Source organism: Schistocerca gregaria, chromosome 5, assembly GCF_023897955.1.
Source record: "Schistocerca gregaria isolate iqSchGreg1 chromosome 5, iqSchGreg1.2, whole genome shotgun sequence".
NCBI classification, from domain to species: Eukaryota; Metazoa; Arthropoda; class Insecta; order Orthoptera; family Acrididae; genus Schistocerca; species Schistocerca gregaria.
Genome location: NC_064924.1, coordinates 478,433,015 through 478,456,926, shown reverse-complemented (window position 1 = coordinate 478,456,926; position 23,912 = coordinate 478,433,015). Strand labels below are relative to the sequence as shown.

At 44.0% G+C, this 23,912-nt stretch overlaps 1 protein-coding gene across 3 annotated transcripts in view; it reads right to left on the bottom strand.

The window, feature by feature from the left end:
- The window catches only part of LOC126272280 (uncharacterized), a 719,890-nt gene extending 696,733 nt beyond the window's left edge, over positions 1 to 23,157 (bottom strand). For all 3 annotated transcript variants that reach the window (XM_049975035.1, XM_049975034.1, XM_049975038.1), the window contains exon 1: positions 23,010 to 23,157. The gene's annotated coding sequence lies outside the window, so the exon portion shown is untranslated. The remainder of the gene's footprint in view (positions 1 to 23,009) is intronic.
- Positions 23,158 to 23,912: the final 755 nt, after the last annotated feature.

Genomic DNA, 23,912 nt, shown 5'->3' with positions numbered 1-23,912 from the left:
GAGGGGCTGTGGCAGTCAATCAGTTCCTGTCATTCAACCCGGAAGGAGGCACACGGCTCGTGTTGTCTGTAGTTCAATGTGCCAGGAAGGGCTCTCAACAAGGGAATTGTCCAGTCGTCTTTGAGTGAACCAAAGCAACGTTGTTCGGACATGGAGGAGATACAGAGAGACAGGAAATGTCGATGACATGCCTCGCTCAGGCCGCCCGAGGGCTACTACTGCAGTGGATGACCGCTACCTACGGATCATGGCTCGGAGGAACCCTGACAGCAACGCCACCATGTTGAATAATGCTTTTCAGGCAGCCGAAGGACCTCGCGTTTCGACTCAACCTGTGCGCAGTAGGCTGCATGATGCGCAACTTCGCTCCCAACGTCCATGGCGAGGACCATCTTCGCAAACACGACACCACGCAACGCGGTACAGCAGGGTCGAACAGCATTGCAGAATGGACCGCTCAAGATTGGCATCACGTTCTCTTCACCGATGAGTGTCGCATATACCTTCGACCAGACAATCGTCGGAGACGTGTTTGGAGGTAACCTGGTCAGGCTGAACGCCTTAGACACACTGTCCATCGAGTGAAGCAAGGTGGAGGTTTCCTTCTGTTTTGGGGTGGCATTATGTGGGGCCGAAGTACGCCGCTGGTGGTCATGGAAGGCGCTGTAACGGCTGTACGATACGTTAATGCCATCATCCGACCGATAGTGTAACCATATCGGCAGCATATTGGCGAGGCAGTCGTCTTCATGGACGACAATTCTCGTCCCCGTCGTGCATATCTTTGATTGACTTCCTTCAGGACAACGACATCGCTCGACTAGAGTGGCCAGCATGTTCTCCAGAAATGAACCCTATCGAACATGCCTGGGATAGGCTGAAAAGGGCTGCTTATGGACGACGTGACCCACCAATCACTATCTGCGCCGAATCGCCATTGAGGAGTGGGACAATCTGGACCACCAGTGCGTTGATAAACTTGTGGATAGTATGTCACGACGAATACAGGCATGCATCAATGCAAGCGGATGTGCTACTGGGTATTAGAGGCACCAGTGTGTGAAGCAATCTGGACCATCACCTCTGATGGCCTCCCTGTATGGTGGTACGAAATGGAATATGTGGTTTTCATGAGCAATAAAAAGGGCGGAAATAATGTTTATGTTGATCTCTATTCCAATTTTCTATACAGGTTCCGGAACTCTCGGAACCGAGGTGATACAAAACTTGTGTGTGTGTGTGTGTGTGTGTGTGTGTGTGTGTGTGTGTGTGTGTGTGTGTGTGTGTGTGTTGCACACCTCTACAAGTCTCAGGTGTTTGTATCAGGAATTTCCCTACACCCTGTGTACAGTTTACAACAGATATTGCTTCCCGTTTAGCAGCAGTTTACAGTTGTTCACTGGAGGACGTAGAGTTCCCAGCAATTAAAGCAAATCAAAAAGTCCACCTCATGTCATTCCCACCTACATAGAAGGTTTGACGGACCGACGCACAACTTCCGTACTACGATATAGTAGTGCCTGTGTTATTCTGGATTACAATGGAAAGTTCTTTTGCACATGTATGCGTGATCGGACGAACACTATCGTAATTCGGAATAATATAGGCACTGCACTACCGTATTTATCCTCGGACACAATGGATTTACGATTGCACGTTGTACACGCATTGTTGACTACATATGGAGGTTTCAGTCCGGCCGTCAATTGTGCACGGATTGCCGAATGGTAAAAGCGACCGCTTGCGATAAGCGGGAAATCATGGTTCGAGTCTTGGTTCGAAACAAATTTTCATTGTCGTCATTCCATTCTACAACTGATGGTTGTCGATATTCGCAGTTACGAATTCATGTCACTGCTATAGAGGTACGTAATATATGTAGACATATACTGCTACTGTATGTACACTTATTTCGTAGAAATCGTTGACATAAAGCACTGTTTCGCTGTATCTACTAATGCCACTGATGATAAGCTATAAATCCGAAAACTGGTTTTTACAAGTGAACAATTCTAGTGCAGCTCATAGTGAATTGAAGACGTATGTCAACAGGTATCTTACAACTGGGAAGCACCACAAGTTCAAGATTTTTGGTAGGTTTGTTCATTTGAGGGAGGGGACCAAACAGGGAGGTCATTGGTCCCATCGGATTCGGGAAGGACGAGGAAGGAAGTCGGCCGTGCCCTTTCGAAGCATCCCGGCATTTGTCTGAAGCCACTTACAGAAATCACGGAAAACCTAAATGAGGATGGCCGGATGCGGGATTGAACCGTCGTCCTCCCGAATGAGACTCCTGTGTGCTAACACCTCGCTCGGTTTCTAGGTTTCTGTGTTAGTTCATTAAAACGCTGCTAATGTATTCCACGCAAACTCCTTGGGGTCTTTAAGACTCCAGCGGTACTCACGACTCAGTGATATATATATCTCACCCCCCCTCCCCCCAAGAACCATGGACCTTGCCGTTGTCGGGGAGGCTTGCGTGCCTCAGCGATACAGATAGCTGCCGTAGGTGCAACCACAACGGAGGGGTATCTGTTGAGAGGCCAGACAAACGTGTGGTTCCTGAAGAGGGGCAGCAGCCTACTCAGTAGTTGCAGGGGCAACAGTCTGGATGATTGACTGATCTGGCCTTGTAGCACTAACCAAAACGGCCTTGCTGTGCTGCTACTGCGAACGGCTGAAAGCAAGGGGAAACTACAACCGTAATTTTTCCCGAGGACATGCAGCTTTACTGTATGGTTAAATGATGATGGCGTTCTCTTGGGTAAAATAGTCCCCCATTCGGATCCCCGGGCGGGGACTACTCAAGAGGACGTCGCTATCAGGAGAAAGAAAACTGACGTTCTACGGATCGGAGCGTGGAATGTCAGATCCCTTAATCGGGCAGGTAGGTTAGAAAATTTAAAAATGGAAATGGATAGGTTAAAGTTAGATATAGTGGGAATTAGTGAAGTTCGGTGGAAGTAGGAACAAGACTTTTGGTCAGATGACTACAGGGTTATAAATACAAAATCAAATAGGGGTAATGCACGAGTATGATTAATAATGAAAAAAATAGGAGTGCGGGTAAGCTACTACAAACAGCATAGTGAACGTATTACAGTGGCAAAGATAGACACAAAGCCCATGCCTACCACAGTAGTACAAGTTTATATGCCAACTAGCTCTGCAGATGAAAAAATTGATGAAATGTATGATGGAACAAAAGAAATTATTCAGATTGCGATGGGAGACGAAAATTTAATAGTCATGGGTGACTGGAATTCGGTAGTAGGAAAAGGGAGAGAAGGAAACATAGTAGGTGAATATGGATTGCGGCTAAGAAATGAAAGAGGAAGCCGCCTGATAGAAGTTTGCACAGAGCACAACTTAATCATAGCTAACACTTGGTTCAAGAATCATAAAAGAAGGCTGTATACATGGAAGAAGCCTGGAGATACTGACAGGTTTCAGATAGATTATATAATGGTACTACAGAGATTTAGGAACCAGGTTTTAAATTGTAAGACATTTCCAGGGGCAGGTATGGACTCTGACCACAATCTGTTGGTTATGACCTGTAGATTAAAACTGAAGAAACTGCAAAAAGGTGGGAATTTAAGGAGATGGGACCTGGATAAACTAAAAGAACCGGAGGTTGTACGGAGTTTCAAAGAGACCATAAGGAAACAATTGACAGGAATGGGGGAAAGAAATACAACAGAAGAAGAATGGGTAGCTTTGAGGGATGAAGTAGTGAAGGCAGCAGAGGATCAAGTAGGTAAAAAGACGAGGGCTAGTAGAAATCCTTGGGTAACAGAAGAAATATTGAATTTAATTGATGAAAGGAGAAAACATAAAAATGCAGTAAATGAAGCAGGCAAAAAGGAATACAAACGTCTCAAAAATGAGATCGACAGGAAGTGCAAAGTGGCTAAGCAGGGATGGCTAGAGGACAAATGTAAGAATGTAGAGGCTTATCTCACTAGGGGTAAGATAGATACTGCCTACAGGAAAATTAAAGAGACCTTTGGAGAAAAGAGGACCACTTGTATGAATATTAAGAGCTGGATATTAAGAGATGGATACCCAGTTCTAACCAAAGAGGGGAAAGCAGAAAGGTGGAAGGAGTATATAGAGGGTCTATACAAGGGCGATGTACTTGAGGACAATATTATGGAAATGGAAGAGGATGTAGATGAAGATGAAATGGGAGATACGATACTGCGTGAGGAGTTTGACAGAGCACTGAAAGACCTGAGTCGAAACAAGGCCCCTGGAGTAGACAACATTCCATTGGAACTACTGACGGCCTTGGGAGAGCCAGTCCTGACAAAACTCTACCATCTGGTGAGCTAGATGTATGAGACAGGCGAAATACCCTCAGACTTCAAGAAGAATATAATAATTCCAATCCCAAAGAAAGCAGGTGTTGACAGATGTGAAAATTGCCAAACTATCAGTTTAATAAGCCACTGGTGCAAAATACTAACGCAAATTCTTTACAGACGAATGGAAAAACTGTTAGAAGCCGGCCTCGGGGAAAAATAGTTTGGATTTCGTAGAAATGTTGGAACACGTGAGGCAATACTGACCCTACGACTTATCTTAGAAGAAAGATTAAGGAAAGGCAAACCTACGTTTCTAGTATTTGTAGACTTAGAGAAGGCTTTTGACAATGTTGACTGGAGCACTCTCTTACAAATTCTGAAGGTGGCAAGGGGTAAAATACTGGGAGCGAAAGGCTATTTACAATTTGTACAGAAACCAGATGACAGTTATAAGAGTCGAGGGACATGAAAAGGAAGCAGCGGTTGGGAAGGGAGTGAGACAGGGTTGTAGCCTCTCCCCAATGCTATTCAATCAGTATATTGAGCAAGCAGTGAAGGAAACAAAAGAAAAATTCGGAGTTGGAATTAAAATCCATGAAGAAGAACTAAAAATTTTGAGGTTCGCCGATGACATTGTAATTCTGTCAGAGACAGCATAGGACCTGGAAGAGCAGTTGAACGGAATGGACAGTGTCCTGAAAGGAGGGTATAAGATGAACATCAACAAAAGCAAAACGAGGATAATGGAATGTAGTCGAATTAAGTCGGGTGATGTTGAGAGTATTAGATTAGGAAATGAGACACTTAAAGGAGTTTTGCTATTTGGGGAGCAAAGTAACTGATGATGGTCGAAGTAGAGAGGATATAAAATGTAGACTGGCAATGGCAAGGAAAGCGTTTCTGAAGAAGAGAAATTTGTTAACATCGAGTTTAGATATAAGTGTCACGAAGTCATTTCTGAAAGTATTTGTATGAAAGTGAAACATGGACAATAAATAGTTTGGACAAGAAGAGAATAGAAGCTTTCGAAATGTGGTGCTACAGAAGAATGCTGAAGATTAGATGGGTAGATCACATAACTAACGAGGAGGTATTGAATAGGATTGGGGAGAATAGAAGTTTGTGGCACAACTTGACAAGAAGAAGGGATCGGTTGGTAGGATATGTTCTGAGGCATCAAGGGATCACAAATTTAGCATTGGAGGGCAGCGTGGAGGGTAAAAATCGTAGAGGGAGACCAAGAGATGAATACAGTAAGCAGATTCAGAAGGATGTAGGTTGCAGTAGGTACGGCGAGATGAAGAAGCTTGCACAGGATAGAGTAGCATGGAGAGCTGCATCAAACCAGCCTTAGGACTGAAGACCACAACAACATCCTTATACGAGGTGGATTAAGACCAATAACTTCCATCGTACTACGGGGAGCAGTGAAGAGTAAAAACCTTAGGGGAAAGTAGAGATTATAAATTATAAAAAAAGGATGGTGGCTACTATGCGATGAAGAGGGTAGCACAGGAGAGAAATACTTGGTAGGCGCCATCAAAACAGTCCGAAGACTGATCTGAAAGGAATGAAATCAAATTGGTATGGATCCCGTATCGACAAACAGACCTCGGGAATGGATCGAAAATAGTTTTTTAAGCGACCTCTTTAGAAAACTAATTACAATACACTGGAAGTCGTCCAATGAACCTGAATCTGGCGTTTAGTCTCCCCACGGCTATAATGATATGGTCATTCAACCTTAAATCACTGCGTGCAAAAACGCTTACGTACTTTAAAGCAGTGCAACTGCTGTACATAAATTATCGGACGGGCTCGTGAATTTGCATTATATTTGTTAATTAGGAGGGCCAGGTGCCGATTTTCCACCAGGCACCTATCATCTGTAAGTATTTCAGTATTTGGTATTACGTTTCTCACGATGCCCCCCTACGCACAGCGTCTTCTACACACGGCCTCAGAGCGCTACAGACATTACCAGCCAGCTAATTTATAAATAAATCTCCTTGCAATTAAAACTATGTCGGGCGTCGAACCCGGACCTCTCTCAGTTCTGAGCTATGAAGGAGCGACTCGCCATCCGCCCTCATACCGTCACTTCCGCTAGAACTACTACTCTACCTTCCAAATTTGACCCAAGTCCTCCTGAATACCTTGCGGGACTAACACTCCTGGAAGAAAGGATATTGGTAAAAGTTATTCCCGAAACATATAAAGAGCAATTTCAGTAAATATTTCACGCCGACTGAAACGAATCCTTTGCGCTCAAAGGGGGCGCATTACACCGGTAGGAGTAACAATTCTTTTTAGTCGGCATAAGATGGAATCGGCGTCCAGGCGTTTGTATTATGTGGATGTAGAAGTAGTAACGAGACTACCTGCGTCGTCTTCCGACTGTGTTGATGGCGTGACATGCGCGAAGGCAATCTGGATCTACGATAACGTCACGAGACTGACTGCGAAATTTAACCGACTTGACTGGGAAATCTATAGATGAAGCGACCGTGTCTGTACTGTCAAAAGGTATTCACTTTTCTACTACACCTGTTACCAGTCGATTTCGGCAGTTCCATCAGATACGGTGTGGCCCCTCTTGCCTGCCTTCCAAAGCGTCGCGAATCTTGCCGTGCGTTAACGATGGTCGCACCACCGAATGGCAACATTTCACCAACGCAGAGGCCGCCTTCTTTAACTTAATGAGAAGACGTGGACACGGCAGTGCTCGAAGACAACTTCGGTGAAGTCTGAAAGGTATTGTGAGGGGTACTGGAGGGTAGTGTGTCGTGTCTGCATAGTTATGTGGGGTAAGAGCATTGCCCGCGAAAGCGAGGTCCCGGGTACGAATGCCGGTCCGGCACTCACAATTAATCTGACAAGAAAGATACCCACACTTGTTACTGAAGTTCCAACGAGACCACTTTATTTATGTTCCAGAAAATAAGAGGCATTTGGTGCAATCTGACATGCTATGGACCGTTGGAAGCGAAAGGAGAGAACGGGCAGCATGGAGTGCAAGAAAACATGTAGAGGCGGAACCGGTCTTCTAATTACGTATTGCAGGTGAATGCGACGTGTTTATGGGTAAACAGTCACACAGTGAAACCAGATCATAAAACCAATAAATAAAGAAAAATTTAAAAACTAAACCAACTGTGGTTTTAGAGGATTTCTTCGGTATTTCAGAGGAAAGACGAACTAGGGTAGATCGCATACTTTTTCAGCAGATTAGGAAACTGCTACTTGATGAAGTTTTAACTGGAAAGTGTAAAACTTGTAGTAGATACAGTCACCGCCGAAGATTATATTGAAATTAGTTTTGGGAATGATCCAATGATACAGCTGTACAACCGGCCTGTGTGGCCATGCGGTTCTAGGCGCCTCAGTCCGGAACCGCGCGACCGCTACGGTCGCAGGTTCGAATCCAGCCTCGGGCACTGGTGTGTGTGATGTCCTTAGGTTAGTTAGGTTTAAGCAGTTCTAAGTTCTAGGGGACTGATGACCTCAGATGTTAAGTCCCATTGTGCTCAGAGCCATTTGGACCTTTTTTTTTTAACAGTTGTACAATGGGCCGACTTCAGAAAGCGGTCCAGCATTAGCAGCAGTGACGAGAGAAGTGGTGCCTCGCTCGCATTATCTATCACCACCAAAGCAGAACAAAGCAAACGATCCTCCACAATCGTGCGTACTGTCCCCTAGAGTCAAATTCACTACCGCAATGGCACGAATAAGAAATAAAAAAGACAATTTCGATCAACTCGAAAGGGCGCTGAAACGACATGGTAGAAACAAGAAAGTGCTACAAGAAAGAATAATTAATAACGAGGTTCGTCGTCATTAGTTCATTGCAAAGGGATAACTTGGAATCATACGAGACCGAAGGCTACGGTTCTGGGCGATGCCTTTTTGAAGCACAAATTTCCGTTATTCTAACGTTACTGAATGCATCCGCTTGTCTGTCTACAATATTTAGCCTCGTTTGGACTAGTCTACACGAAGGTTCCTGTCTAAGTGTACTCACAGCCTACATTTGGCCGTTTGCAGCTCCTACGTTTCTTGCCCATATCAGCTGTAATTTGCTTGGTATGTGTAACTGTTCCAACACGCTATGTAGACTTAAACTGTGCACGGCTACGACAGTTGGGTACCCTTCTTCGTGAGAGGAAGTTTCAAAATAGCGCACTCCCCGCTGCAGAATGAATGTTCCGTTAGGGGCGTAGCAAGTAAACCTTAGAGTCCATGAAACAGTTAGTAGTATGTGTGTGTGTGTGTGTGTGTGTGTGTGTGTGTGTTTAATTCAGAAGGCCTTTCGACCGAAAGCTAATATGTTTAGCAGTCTTTATGTTGTGCCTGTATGCGACTCAACACTCAATATATGGTGAGTAGCTATCTATCCTATTTATAATACTGTCATTAGCAATCTATCTTTTTCATAATACTGTCATTATTTTCATTCTGGATTTGCCACACTGAGGACGACACGGCGACCGGTCTGTACCGTTAGGCCTACTAGGCTTGTTCGGAAGGTGTTTATGTTATAACTTTCACCCTATGAATATACGCTGTTTTTAAACACCAACACACTGATTCTCTTGAAAACGCGCCGTTATTCGTAGGATTTGTTGTTAAAAAAAAAAAAGGGAACGTCATGTTGATGGTTGAAGAATTTTCGTATTTTTGTTTTACATCTTGCCGTTTTAAAGCAGCAACTCACTGAAGATTCATAAAATACGTGTTGTTCTTGGTAAGAGTATAATTAAATTACAGTGTAACATATGGGCGATTAAAACCTCAAAGGCCGTAGTATGAAATACAATGTCGCACGTTGCAGAACTTTCGGCGCCACGTTACCATACGCTGGGTAGCGGGTTCGCCTCCTGATGTCTTTATTTTTCTTTCCCCGCCTTCGCGTTTTCCGGAAGTATGTGCAGCTTTCGTATTAATGTTTGATATTATATAAAAGCGCTGTAACTGAATCGCGTTCGTTCGACTGTGTGAAATTTTGTAAGCCGTTGCCATTACCGACTTGGCATGTCTTACCTTTTTGCCGTATTACATGTTCATGGATATTGAACTTTTTATTCGTGTATACGAAAGACAGTACATCACTAGCATATGGACAAGGGAAGAAATGTGCGTTTTAATAGAGCTAACGCATGAATTTTATGCTTGTTCATTTTCGTTAACAAACTTTGAAGTTTGCCAGCCAAATAAAGCCAACTGACGCCGGAGAGTGGAAAATCACGTAAACCAGCTCTTCCGTGCGCCGACGGCGCTGTGTCTCGTGGCGCTGGATTTCCCGCCTGTCGACGTTGTCTGTCCCGTCCCGCGTGACGATGGATCTTGAAAGCAAACCAGTATCCGGGAACAGCAGACTTCCACCACGACTCTCACACTGGCACAGTAATACAAACACGATCAACAAGTCAACACAACAGGATCGACGAAGTCCGCGGGACCGGGAGACAACTGAAAGAAATCCAACTGAAACAAACCGGAGTAAGCGAATTCAGGCCGTCAGTTCACACGGTGTAAAGCTGATCTAGAACAATACGGCAGCAGGAAGGCTTACGAGCTCCCGTGTACCTCTCCCAATCTTCTTCCGAAGTGTAGTGAAGTACTAGACCCTTCTTTACACGCAAACACGTGAAGGTCGCCCGAAGATAATGAAAAAAGATGCGGAAATAACCGGTCTGGTTGGAGACCAGGCAGCGAGTGCACCCAACAGCAAAAGAAGAAGTGCTCGAAGAAAACGACTGAGCCGGGAATACCCAGAAGACCGTTAGTCTCTCATGCCGAGAAAACCCGAGAGATCAAATGGTTCAAATGGCTCTGAGCACAATGCGACTTAACTTCTGAGGTCATCAGTCGCCTAGAACTTAGAACTAATTAAACCTAACCAACCTAAGGACATCACACACATCCATGCCCGAGGCAGGATTCGGACCTGCGACCGTAGCGGTCGCTCGGTTCCAGACTGTATCGCCTAGAACCGTACGGCCCCGAGAGATCACAATTTGTTATTGTTTCTTGATTAAATGAATGTTAATTTGTTAGTTTTCTGCTGCCATTCCACTGAATCAAATCTAGCAATTTCTTACTAAAACAAGTGCCAATGGTTTACAATCGTTGTACACGGTCGAGTCATTAACGTGACTACAGTCTATGTTCAACATCAATGTGCAATAACCACTCACAGACAGCAGGTCGTAGCACTAGCAGTGGGGGGAGGGGGGGGGGGGGGGAGTGCATATAAAGCTAGTCGGGGGGACGCAGGAAAACAGTGGAATTGTCGTCGTTATACGGTTACCGAGCGAGTTATCTTAAGTCAAAAAGAGAATGAACATCGGCTTTCGGGCCAAGGGTGAAAGAATTTCCGAAGTGGCTAAAACTTGTAAAATGTTGACGTCCCGCCGCGGTTGAAGTATACCGTACACGGCAAGACGTCGCTATCCAAACCCGGCGCCAAGGCATATGATGTGCACCATGGACCATAGATGACAGGTGACGACAGCTGGGAATGTGTACGGGTGAATAGCCGTGTCTCCTCTAAGACCGCTCAGCGAACGTTGCAGCGCATAGGCCTCCATGCTGACTGCTGTCATTAGCCGAAGAAGGCTGGAATTTGCACGGCACTACTGCGACTACACGCCCACTCAGTGGCGACGTGTGGCCTTTTCAGATATCACATTTTACACTACTGGCCATTAAAATTGCTACACCGCGAAGATGACATGCTACAGAAGCGAAATTTAACCGACAGGAAGCTTTTCAGAGCATTCACACAAGGTTGGCACCGGTGACGACGCCTACAACATGCTGACATGAGGAAAGTTTCCAACCGATTCCTCATACACGAACAGCAGTTGTCCGGCGTTGCCTGGTGAAACGTTGTTGTGATGCCTCGTGTAAGGAGGAGAAATGCGTACCATCGCGTTCCCGACTTTGATAAAGGTCAGATTGTATCCTATCGCGATTGTGGTTTATCGTATCGCGACACTGCTGCTCGCGTTGGTCGAGATCCAATGACGTTTAGCAGAATATGGAATAGGTGGGTTCAGGAGAGTAATACGGAACACCGTGATGGATCCCAACGGCGTCGTATCACTAGTAGTCGAGGTGACAATCATCTTATCCGCTTAGCTGTAACGGATCGTGGAGCCACATCTCAATCCCCGAGTCAACAGACTGGGACGTTTGCAAGACAACAACCATTTGCACGAACAGTTCGACGACGCTTGCAGCAGCATGGACTATCAACTCTGAGACCATGGCTGAGGTTACCCTTGACGCTGCATCACAGACAGGAGCGCCTGCGATGGTGTACTCAAGGACGAGCCTGGGTGCACGAATGGCAAAACGTCATTTTTTCGGATGAATCCACGTTCTGTTTACAGCATCATGATGGTGGCATCCGTGTTTGGCGACATCGCGGTGAACGCACATTGGAAGCGTATGTTCGTCATCGCCATACTGGCGTATCACCAGGCCTGATGGTATGGGGTGCCATTGGTTACACTTCTCGGTCACCTCTTGTTCGCACTGACGGCACTTTCAACAGTGGACGTTACATTTCAGATTTACGACATGTAGCTGTAACCTTCATTCGATCCCTGCGAAACCCTACATTTCAGCACGATAATGCACGACCGATGTTTCAGGTCCTGTGCGGGTCTTTCTAGATATAGAAAATGTTCGACTGCTGCCCTGGCCAGCACATGCTCCAGATCTCTCACCAACTGAAAACGTCTGGTCAATGGTGGCCGAGCAACTGGCTCGTCACAATACGCCAGCCACTATTCTTGATGAACTGTGGTATAGTGTTGAAGCTGCAAGGGGAGCTGTATCTGTACACGCCATCCAAGCTCTGGTTGACTCAATGCCCAGGTGTATCAAGGCCGTTTTTACAGCCAGAAGTGTTTGTTCTGGGTACTGATTTCTCAGGATCTACGCACCCAAACTGCGTGGAAATGTAATCACATGTGAGTTCTAGTGTAATATATTCTAGTGTAATATATTTGTCCAATGAATACCCGTTTATCACCTGCATTTCTCCTTGGTGTAGCACGTTAATGGCCAGTAGTGTATGATACATCACACATACGGCCGATACCCTGCAACAATCGTCGGAAGGGTATAGGCCGGAGGAAAGAGCATTATGGTCTCAGGAATGTTTTCGTGGCATTATCTGGATGGTATCATCGTTCTGGAAGGCACAATGGATCAACACAAGTATGCATCCATCCTTCGAGACTTTATCCATCACTAAATGCATTTTGTTTTTCCGTGGCACGATGTCATCTAGCAGCAGGACAATGCATCGTGTCACATAGCTCGCAGTGGTTCATAGAGCACTAGGATGATTTTACCTACTCCCTCGGCCACCAAACTCCCCGGATTTAAACGCAATCGCGCATCTGTGGGTCCCACCAGATCGGGCTGTTCGCGCAACGGATCGTCAACCGAGGAACGTAGCGCAGCTTGACCACGCGCTGGAGTCGCCACGGCTCCTCATCCGTGTCGGTATTCTCCAGAACCTCATTGACTCTTCGTGCACGTCTCGTTGCGGTCCGCGTTGCAAAAGGCTGTTATTCAAGTTTTTGACAGGTGGTCACTGGTCTCAATGCGACTGCACAGTTTATTAGCCATTTCAACGACGTACTTGAATTCAGAGTAGTACCCCTCTGAGGGAAGGGAAGCCAAATACAATTTTCCTCCTAGGAGTTAAAATAATTAGAACCGGACCTCCACCTCTCCCCCCCCCCCCCCCACACACACACACACACAGACAGAGAGAGAGAGAGAGAGAGAGAGAGAGAGAGAGAGAGAGAGAGAGTTGTGTACAACAGCCGCTTCCCGCCTTTGCGGGCACCGTAGTCGATCCGTGTCGATACCACTATCGATGAGGAGCGTCCGATATCGACGCGGCAGCGATTCTTCTGTCGGTGGCGCCGGGTAGGTCGTTCCCGCGCAGGGGTTGGTGGCCCTGACGGAGTGTTTGGAAGGCGAGTCTGCGGAGCACGTGTCGAAATACCCAGCGCAGCGCGCGGGGGAGCCCTAGCTCCACAATCGATACACGGCTCGTCTCCGCTCGCAGCCGGCCTTCCGCCCTCTCAATGGTCCGAAAGTGAAACGCCCGCCGGCGCGCCGGAAGCAAAACAAAATCGCTCGTCTGCGCCGCCGGACGTAAATAAACAAAACACTACCGCCGCCGCCGCACTCGCAAATTAAATATCTCGTACCGCACGCGCCGATTACCTGTAAGCATCAAATTATCGGCTCTGAAGGCTGAAATTGGGGAGCGAATCGAGAGCGAACTGGCGTTCCATTGCTGAAAGCTTGACTGTAGTAAGCGCGCTGGGCACAGAACAGTAGGAATGCCGTGCGATAAAACAAACGGAAAGCGGGGCAGTTTCAGAAATTGCTAACATTTACTGACGAAGCGTAGGCGTGAAGTTTCGTGTATCAGCACGACAGGGAAGCGTGATAGCACCGCTATTGCTCTCTATACAATATACATAAACGATCTGAACGGATAGGATGAGCAGCACTTTCACTGCTTACTGATGATGCTGTAATATAAGGGAAAACGTCGCCGTCGAGTAATTTTAAGGTGATAAAGGACGCCTTTGTATTTGGTGTGATGAATAGTAGCTTGCTCTTAATACAGAAAAATGTAAATTAATGCAGCTGCGTGGCAGAAACGATCCTGTAATGTTCGATCACTATTGGTGCCACGTCGATTAAATATCTAGTGTAACGCTGTAAAGCGATATGAAATAGAACGAACACATAACGTCGGTTGTAGGGAAGGTGAGCTGCCGGCTTAGGTTTATCGGGATAATACTATAAGGAAAATGTAGCTTATCTATAAAGACGACGGCGTACACGGAACTTGTGAGATCCGTGTTTGGGATCTCAACTAAGTCGGGTTCGACATCTAAACAGTTCAGAGTAGCGCTGTTAGATTTGTTACTAATTATTATCAAATATTAATCGCTGGATGGAGGGCGCTTTTTTCGCGAAACGCTGTTGAGAATATTCCGTGGACAGCATTAGCACAAATCTCGTGTAAAGATTGCGAAGACAAGATAAGAGAAATTAAGACAGGCACGGATACATTTACGTTCTCTTTTCCCTCGCTCTGTTTGCGAGAGGAACAAGAAACGCAGTATCTAGCCGTACTTCAAGGTACTCTTCGTCATGCAGCTAACGCCGGCTTGCGGAGTATATATATTAATAATTATTAGAATCGTATATTACATAATTATTACATATACGAACGGTCCATGTAACGTATATAGTTTAGAATAGTTACAGCTGAGAGGGAACGCTGTGCAGGAACAGAGGTAGGTAGATTTGACGGTACAGGTGAGGGCATGAAAGGAACGGCGGCGACATTTTCCCTTATATTACAGCATCATCAGTAAGCAAGACAAAGTGCTGCTCATCCTATCCGTTCACATTCAATGTCATGACGATTTTTGTATACTTAACATGGATGAGAACTCGCTCCTAGAAATGTATCGTTTGACGTGTGATTTACCACTAACTATATGTGGCTGAGCCGGTTTAATATTCCACTTATTAAATGAGAAGTTGGTAGTTGCCACATAATTGGTGGAATATTAAACCGACTCAGCCACATACACTCAGCGATAAATCACACGTCAAACGACACGTTTTCACAAGCAGATCCGTATCACCAAGTTAAGTATGGAAAAACAATGTAGCTTAACAGGTTGGGGCGGGATTCAATAATTCAACGATTACAAAATCAAGTGTAATTTATGAAGAGCTATCCAGTGTGCGGCCACTTATCAGTATGACGTTGCGCCCCGTGTGGCTTGGATACAACAGTGATTCAATTGGGCAGGATGTCGAAGCCTTTAAATGTTCTCCTGACACAACCTTGCTCTTAACTGCTGTGGCTGGTCCTTGATAACCTGGAAACTGAGATGGAGTTTACATCCGACCTAGACACACATCGGAGACAGATGCGAGCATCTTTATGACCACGGTAACACAACAACAAGCACACAGATCATAGATATATGGGCTGTGTGCGGTCGAGCATTATCTTGTCGAAAAACAGCACCACGATAACGTCGCGTGAGAGGTGACACGTGATGATGCAGAGTGTCTGTGCGGTACCGCTTTTCACAGTGGTAACAGATGGAACATACCATGGCGACAGGAAAAACATTGCTGCTCCCATCAGAACCACTGGAAAATGAGATCTCTTCCTTCCCATGCTGTCTGATGACGGTCATCTGGGTTAGTGCTATACTACGATTCATCGCTGAATACAGTGCGTCACTATTAATCAGTAGTCCATACTTTCGGTCACAGCATCACTCCACACGCAACCATTTGTGTTGTGTTAGCGCCAGCCAACGCACAGGACTGTAATTACCTAATCCAACTGCCGCTAGTCCCGACCAGTGTTACGGGATGACACACAATGTAGCAGGCAGTCCATTACTTGTTCTCGGGTGGCAGATGCCGATGTTACGCGATTACAATGCGAGTCGTACATAATACGGCGATACTCTCTTGCCGTGGTCTGATGCGGAACGAATGCCTTGACATCCCAAGGCAACCCGACATCGGTATCTGTATCAACTAAATAACCAAATAATTTTGATATTGGACGATTAAACCAGCTGGCCAAATGGAGACCTACTATGAGACCTGTTCAAAGCTGTCAGGTGCTGATAACGTTATCCAACGAAAGTACGCGTCGTCTCCGTGTCCTTCACAGTAATCACTAAACATCTGACTATTGCCGCTCATTATACACTCTACCAGGCCTGGAAACAACATTAATGCACTCTGATTCTGTCACAGAGAACTGCAACTGCAATAATTTACATTATCACCGATGGTGATCGACCAGTTTATTAATTAGTGATGGCCACTTTAGCTGATAATATCCTTTACAACAGATAAAATTAAACAATATTATTAACCGAATACTGAACTTTGGCTCAACTACATACAATTAATGATACATTAGATTCCAAACGACGTACATCGAGAGGCAAGGTATCATCCTAAGTTTATAGTTTCTGGCTGGTGAGAGAGAACGCTGTACAAGAACAAATGTACGTAGATTTCACAAATAGTTGGGGGCATGAAATGGACTTCACATAACATGCAGACCTTTTGGTGTTGAACATTAGTTTTAATCTCATGGACATTATTGTGTTTAAGAACTTGGTTCTGTCATTCGTACATCGTAAGAATATCCATATCACGCGCGTGGAAATATGCGCGCGGAACATCGTTAAAATTGCCGAGAAATAAGTTCATGTTTTTCGCAAGTTTACAGAGAAAATCGACTTTGAAGTTCTCCGACGTGTTCAGAACATTTAGTTAAACCTTTTTTTATATAAACGACATGCATAGCTTTACCGATAGCGTTGGAGAATGACACTGGGATATTCTATTCTGTGCATCACTGAGATCGAATCGTAGTGTGATCTTATTTTTGTCTCGTATTGAAAAAAAATCCTATGTGATTCCAAAAAACGTGGAAGTATACATAGAGTAATGTTTACATAAGGTTTATCCTTAGAATGAACGTATTGTAGCACCGCGTCGTTTAACATGTCGCTTATCACTGTGCGTGGTTGAGCTGAAGTTCAATATTCCACCAACTGCGTGATAATTACGAACTCGCCTCGTGAGATGCTTCGCGTCAAGTTTGTCCCGCCATTTATTCGTGTTACATTTCTCTTTAAACAACAGCTGTAAACCTTCGATTTCATTACTCTAAGTGCTTCCTTATGAATCCTTAGCAATTTGTGGGGCGGCGCTTCAAATTCCCGCCCGCTCATCGAAACTAGCATTTTCCGGCAGTTCCCAAATCCACTGAAGGAAAATGGTTCCTTCGGAGAATATACAGCCCTTTTCCTTTTCTATCTTCCTCTAAGGTCAAGACCTTGTTGCCGACAAGATGTTAAATCCGAATTGTACATTTCTTTAAATTGAAATTTACGTGAGCATGGCACTATGTGGAGAAACTGTATATTAACTTTCGGCACCAAAAATTGATTCAACTGGTGGAAATAAACTTCGCCAGACAGAATTACTTCAAAAATATCGTGTAACGTCTTTGACAGGTTCCGGATCTAGCAATGGGAGCGCGCCAGCTGTAACCGTGAGCCCAAACTGTTTGTTGTAACACGCTTAAAGTTCACATATCTGTAAAACTCTGTATCTATCGTAGAACATAATTACGATTAGCAGATGAGGTAGTCGTGTGGGTAAATGCTACACATTAGCGTTAAGCAATATACTCGTATGTAGACACAGCAACTTCTATTCTGGTATACACTACTCCGGAAGTACATAGATCCTACCGGTGGCTTACTATCATCGGCGGCAGAGGCACTACGATCTAAAGTACTCAATAAAAGTTATGATGAACATAAAAATAAAGCTTGGTTTATCTGGGAACACGAAGTAATAATCTCATGTTATGGGAACATAAAAGCCATTACATCGCCGGTGTCCAAAAATGATAGAGAGATTACAACTGTAAGTCCCATCGTGTCAAAACATGTATGTATGTAGTAGTAGTAGTAGTAGTAGTAGTAGTAGTAGTAGTAGTAGTAGTAGGAGGAGGAGGAGGAGGAAGAGGAGGAGGAGGAATTAACAGTTTGTCCACACTGAACAAGGATAAATCAAATTGACTGTTTCAGTATGAAAACATTCACTGCTCTCTACTCTGGAAGTATAAGAAAACGGTGCCATTCTTGTAACTCACGACTAACAGTAGCCCTTTCCGAAGCAGTTTCCTCATCACCACAGAGGATGATTGAAAAAATATCGGCGAGGTCATTTGAGAAGACATTCTTCCAGGAACCTCCGAATCACTGGACTATAGAGATTTCGATAATGGCAAAATACACTGCATGCTATTCTACGACCAATGTATAGGTAGCGGAGGCGACTTCCTCGAATCGATAATTCAATAATGAAAACAGGACCCTCACATCGATGTTTTTCCTCCCATGTTTGTTTTGCATGTGCTACCAACCTTCAAAGCATTATTACAATGGAAATAATACACAGCACGGTTCCATCGAAATAACATCAACGATAAAAAGCAACTGTATGCTGTCTTTAGTTTTTGTATCACGAAGTCAAATATCAACTGCATTAACGGACCTCTGGTGGTAATAGTTTGCATGATCTGCTGGCCATTGAAAATTAAAAATCTCTTCCTCATCAAACTCCCCCCTCCCCACAAGTGCGAACTCATTAGCAAAATGGGACCCCTGACGGGACTCCATCCTCCTCCCTCCCCAGCGTAAAATTACATTTCTGCAATTTTTTGTGCATATATTTCGCTAATTTTACAATTTTGTATGTAAACTAAAAAATGAGGCACAGTAAAATCGAATGTCTAATAAGACTTGATACAAAAACATGGATTAACGCTGCGCAGTGATTAGCAAAGAAACTTGAAACTTTAAACTTTACTTTCGGCAATCTCTGACTCTAGAATAACAAAATACGGAAGTATGACCTACATACAGTGGTCATAGGAAAACAAATGCTTGAACAGTGCGGCCAATGACCAGCGACAGAGTACGTTTGTTTATTATGTGGGCTCAACTAGGATGATTAAGTACAGACCTTTACAAGAACAGCAACAACTATCAACTCGCGTAATATCATTACTCAGCTACAGAATGCTTATTCTCTACTTACTTTTGATTTGCACAGCTGATCATGTCAACTGAAAATGGCTGGAAGAGCTAGTAAATTATGATATCATTTCCTCCACCGTCACGTCTCGCTCGAGCCCTCTATCGGCAGAAATCAGCAAAAATGGGAAGCCTCCGGTAAAATTTACTACGGCACGCGTTCGCCGATACTAAGACTACAATACTGTGGCGAAGAAGCAGTAACAAACACTCTTGTTGAGCGTGTGTGAGCCCTGTAGGTATAATCTGTGTGAGCCAGGCGCATTGTTACCACAAGAGGTACTTTTATGTATCCCTTTTGTATTATTTGCAATAATTTTTTTATTATTTCTAATAATTCTGACACGTCCTACATCCATGCGAATGCTTCGCAGTATTGGATTTATGGGATATAAATACATAAATAAATAACGTCAACATGGGCTCCTTTCGATAACGGTTGTTTCTGTATGATGTTATTTGGTCGAAATGACTCTGGAACAACAGAGTACGTTTACAGTCGCCGGCCGAGAGTGAAGACTAGAATACGAGATACAAGAATCACCGTTAAGTTGCCGCCCCCGACTAATTTTTTAAATCCTTTCTTTCTTGTGTCTCTTTTCTGTCAATTTTTTTGCCCATTCTCTGCCTGTACCTCTGGCAGGAGGCTATATGGACACCCCTCGGCAAAAAGATAGTGGGAACTCACTGTGTACACGACAGGTTTTGGAACACAAAAGTTGCCATCATCCGGTGTAAACTGTAAGCCACATAATGGAATTTGAAGTGGTTTCCTCATTTTACAGAATGGACTTAACACAGTTGCAGCTGCCCCATAAGAACAACTCAGTGGCTGCGCTTTATAGTGAAATCTGAAGAGACTAATATTGTCGTACAACCATTAACCCTCAGAGTTGTCGTGTTCTTTTTGATACCAGTCAAACTATACACACGTCCCATTTCCTCTGTTGGTCATTCTATTGTTGGCGGTTCTACATACTTTCTCGGCAGTTGATAGTGAACTTCCCGACGAACTAATAGCATTGTCGAGTTGTTCTCTTTCTCAGTGTACGGCTGTAAAGTTAGGGTGGTGCCATTATTGACCCCACGACACCGTAAGTGCTTCTGTTTGCCCTACATCAAAAGTTTACTTATCAACGAAATGTCATTTTGTTTCTGGCTTAGTGAGTGTTTTCATTTGTTTTCAGTGTGACTATGGGTTCAAGCTTTCATTCACGTATGTCAGCGCTCGATCCAAGTTTTCTAGGATTTGTGAGAAAAACGCTAGAACTAAAAGAAGGAGAAGAGGGTAGTGATGCAAATGATCTGGACGATGAAAATGACCCTTCTTACAACAGTGAACATGAAACTGCTTCAGAACAAAGTCGTGACTAGTGAATCAGATAAATTGGAAATAAACAGAGGGGAATCATCTAGTTTCTATGGCAGAAATAGGTATAAGTGGTCCACTCTAGAACCTCAAAGGAATGTGAGAACACCAGCCCACAACGTGATAATAAAAGTTCCTACACTGAAACGCCCTGAGAGCCGATTGGGAGACTCATGCAAGCGTGGGAGTATTTGTTTACCAGAGATACGTTAGAAGAAATTGTGAGTCATACCAATGTGAAAATTTCTTCATATCGATCAAAATTTTCTGATCAGCAGCGCAGAGAACTACGAGAAATGAACGTCGATGAACTTAGGGCACTATTTGGATTATTATACTTCAGTGTCATTTTCAAATCTAATCATGAAAATCTGGGGTCTATGTTTGCAACAGACGCCGCTGGAAGAGATTTTCCGCGCCATACTATCCGTGAAGAGAGTGCTGATATTGCTTTACTGCCTAAGATTTGATGACATAACTAGCAGAGATGAGAGGAACAAAAATGACCCTGCAGCAGCGATTTCTTGGATTTTCGACAGAATGGTTCAAAATTCTCAGGCATCTTATAACATATGTTCACATGCATTTCATTTCAATGTCAAGTAGTGTTGCATAAACTTGTTTTTCTTTTGTGATTTTTATGGAGATTCTTTTAGTTTAAGTTTTGTGTTGTAACATAGGCAATTAAGGAATTTACAAATAAATATTTCTAATGAAAGTAAATTAATTTTGATGGATAAAATTGAGTGGTATCCATTTGGACCCCACAAGACCATTTATGATACTAAAAAATCATCACTCCGTTTGAGGGTTAATTGCAGATTTTCCCCAGAAACAGCAACACGTTAATCCTTGTCAAAAAACCTTTTCACTAATGATGTAGGGTTGCTACAGAAACAAGCTTCTTGGGCAGCCCAGATGTCATATAATTTTTAAAGTACGGTACGTTCACATGTCCTCTTCACTAAGAGTTGAAATGGTGGTAAGAATACTTGGATATAACATTCACGTCATTAGAACCGATCACAGCCTCATAATGGGGAAGAAAGCCTTGTCCGATACCGAAATTTGCTTGCTTTAAGCGATTTTGGGAAATTTAAAACTGGATGAACGGGCAGAGATCTGAAATAGCATTCCCTCTAATGCGAAAATAGTGTTTTATAAATGCGCCACCCCGCTCGGTAACACGAAACGAGGTTTTTAGAATCGTTATGCTCTTTGAATTACGTGGAAAACTGTACATCAAAGTTAACATTACAGACCTTTAAAAAAAGGTAAAATTCTTTTAATGATCTTAAATTTTACCAGGCGAGAAGAAGAGTACTATTTAGCCGCGTTATGAGCGGTGAGCTTGGCGATCCACGGGTTGCCGGAAGGTCGCTGGAACATTGTTATCGTAGCGCGGACAGTTTGTTGGCAGTAGAAGAGCAACAAGCCTACTATCACTGTTTCTTCACTAATGTCATCTCTTCGCGGTCAGTAACCTGACGAGCCTAATATCTGAAATACATCTGCAGACTTCTCCGATACAGATTTTTGTCTTCATAGGCAAAGTGTTTAATACAGTTTCGTAAACCAACGCGTAAAAAAAGGGGCAATGTTTACACTGGAGCACAAGTGCGTCACTTGTCCTCTGAGCCGAGCTTAGTGTATAGTAGCTCAAACAAGGTGACGTGTGAGTGTGTTGTCTGATAACGAGTTTCGTGTTGTCTGAGGCAGTAAGGTCGAAACATCCTGGCGGCCAACGCAGTTCAAGGCAGAATTGAATATAACTTTAAATACAAACCTTAAGCGCCTGTAATCCCTCCACGACAATTAATATTGTTGCACCGTACACAATGCCGAAGGGACAGATTATCGAGAGATGATGCAGGTAGTTTCCGGACGATATTTTTAGAGTTAATAGTCACATACCCAAGTGTGGTTTGAGACGGTCTACCATTCAAACTATAACAAAGGCGCTACAGTATAGTAACAGTTCTTTAATTTTACACATGTAACGATAAATTAGACAATTTCACCTGGAGCAATAACAGTTATCGAAAAAATTCAAAACAATTTCTTGGGTCAATAAAGCACTTTATTTTACTAAAACAACCAAGCACACCACACATGTAGTTGGTTTAGTTTTCTTACAAAGTTGCGATTCGGAGCGTTTTTAATAAAATACGTCATGAATCGAACAGTTCGCAGTTGTTATCACCATTTACTGCCTGAATTAGCGAAAGATTTACTTTATCGCATACTAACAAAATAGCTTCAGACTCTCGGCAATCACAATTTCAACGATACAAATTAAAGCTGCAGTTTTTAGCAACAATCCATTAAGAGTGTGTCACTGTCTTGTCAAGTGAAGTCACTACAGCGCGTAAGAGGGGATTTAAATACAACGATAAGGTCAGTCAGTACCACTCACTCACTCATAGCAGATGATGAATCGGGAGAAAAAGGAGCCCAAACCCGCGTAAAACCATTAATTAGTTTACAGAAATAACCACCTAAGCGCAGTACCTGTTGAGCCTCGCTGCCGAAAAGATCCGACCGCCACCTCTCGTAACGGTCATATTATTCAAATATGTAACAGGCACATGGCTGACAGGTGTTACTTACCACTCTCCGGACTAGGTAATACAGCTGAGATCCAGTCACAGCTGCTCGACTCGCCGGAAAAGACGACGTAAGATGCACTCAAAACACAACACAATTTTGAAACACACACCACCGAACCGACAAGGAGCGAGCGCGTGTCGCGACTAAACCGGCTGCTTGGCTTCCATTCCGAGCAACGCGCTCTGCGAGCCGCGCTGCATGCCGGGACGTCACGTGACTAGCCAGACGGTCGCCGGCGGGTGGGGGAAAGTGTTGGGACTCCTCGGCGGGAAAGCACAATGCCTGCCTGTAAAAAAATAATAAGTCGAGCAAGGTCGTCGGGAGGCAGCGTCAGAAGACGATTTTGAGTAGGACGATTCGCAATCGTCTGCCAATGGCGCAATGACCACTTCCTACACCGCAGAAAGTATATCACTCATTTGCATATTGACAGTGAAGTATGCGTGTACATTACTGCAACAGCTTGGACGATCGTGTACCACGGCCTAATAATAAATAAAAAAGTAAAGGAAATTAGGAAGAACTTTGTGTGTCTGTAACATAGTGGTCAATCTGTGTCTAACCGTAGGGCAGATTCAGCGTATAAAGAAGTAAAAACGACTTCCAGAGAAATTAAAAGCAAACAAAAGTAAAAAAAAACTACTTTCATAGAAATTAAAAGCGAAGGCGTCAGCCTTACGGCTGCTAAGGCAATGCCACTGTTAAACGCGGAGGAGAGACTGAATATGTGGAAAGAGTACACTGAAAACCGCTAGGAGGGGGAGCAACAGTCTGCTAACGTGATAGAAGAAGTGTTTGTCGATTTGAAAGCCATAGAGAATCCAATATTACTGTCAGAGTTTCACATAGCTTTGACTGATTTTCGATCAAGAAAGCCAGACGCAGCAATTTGAGGTAGTAGCA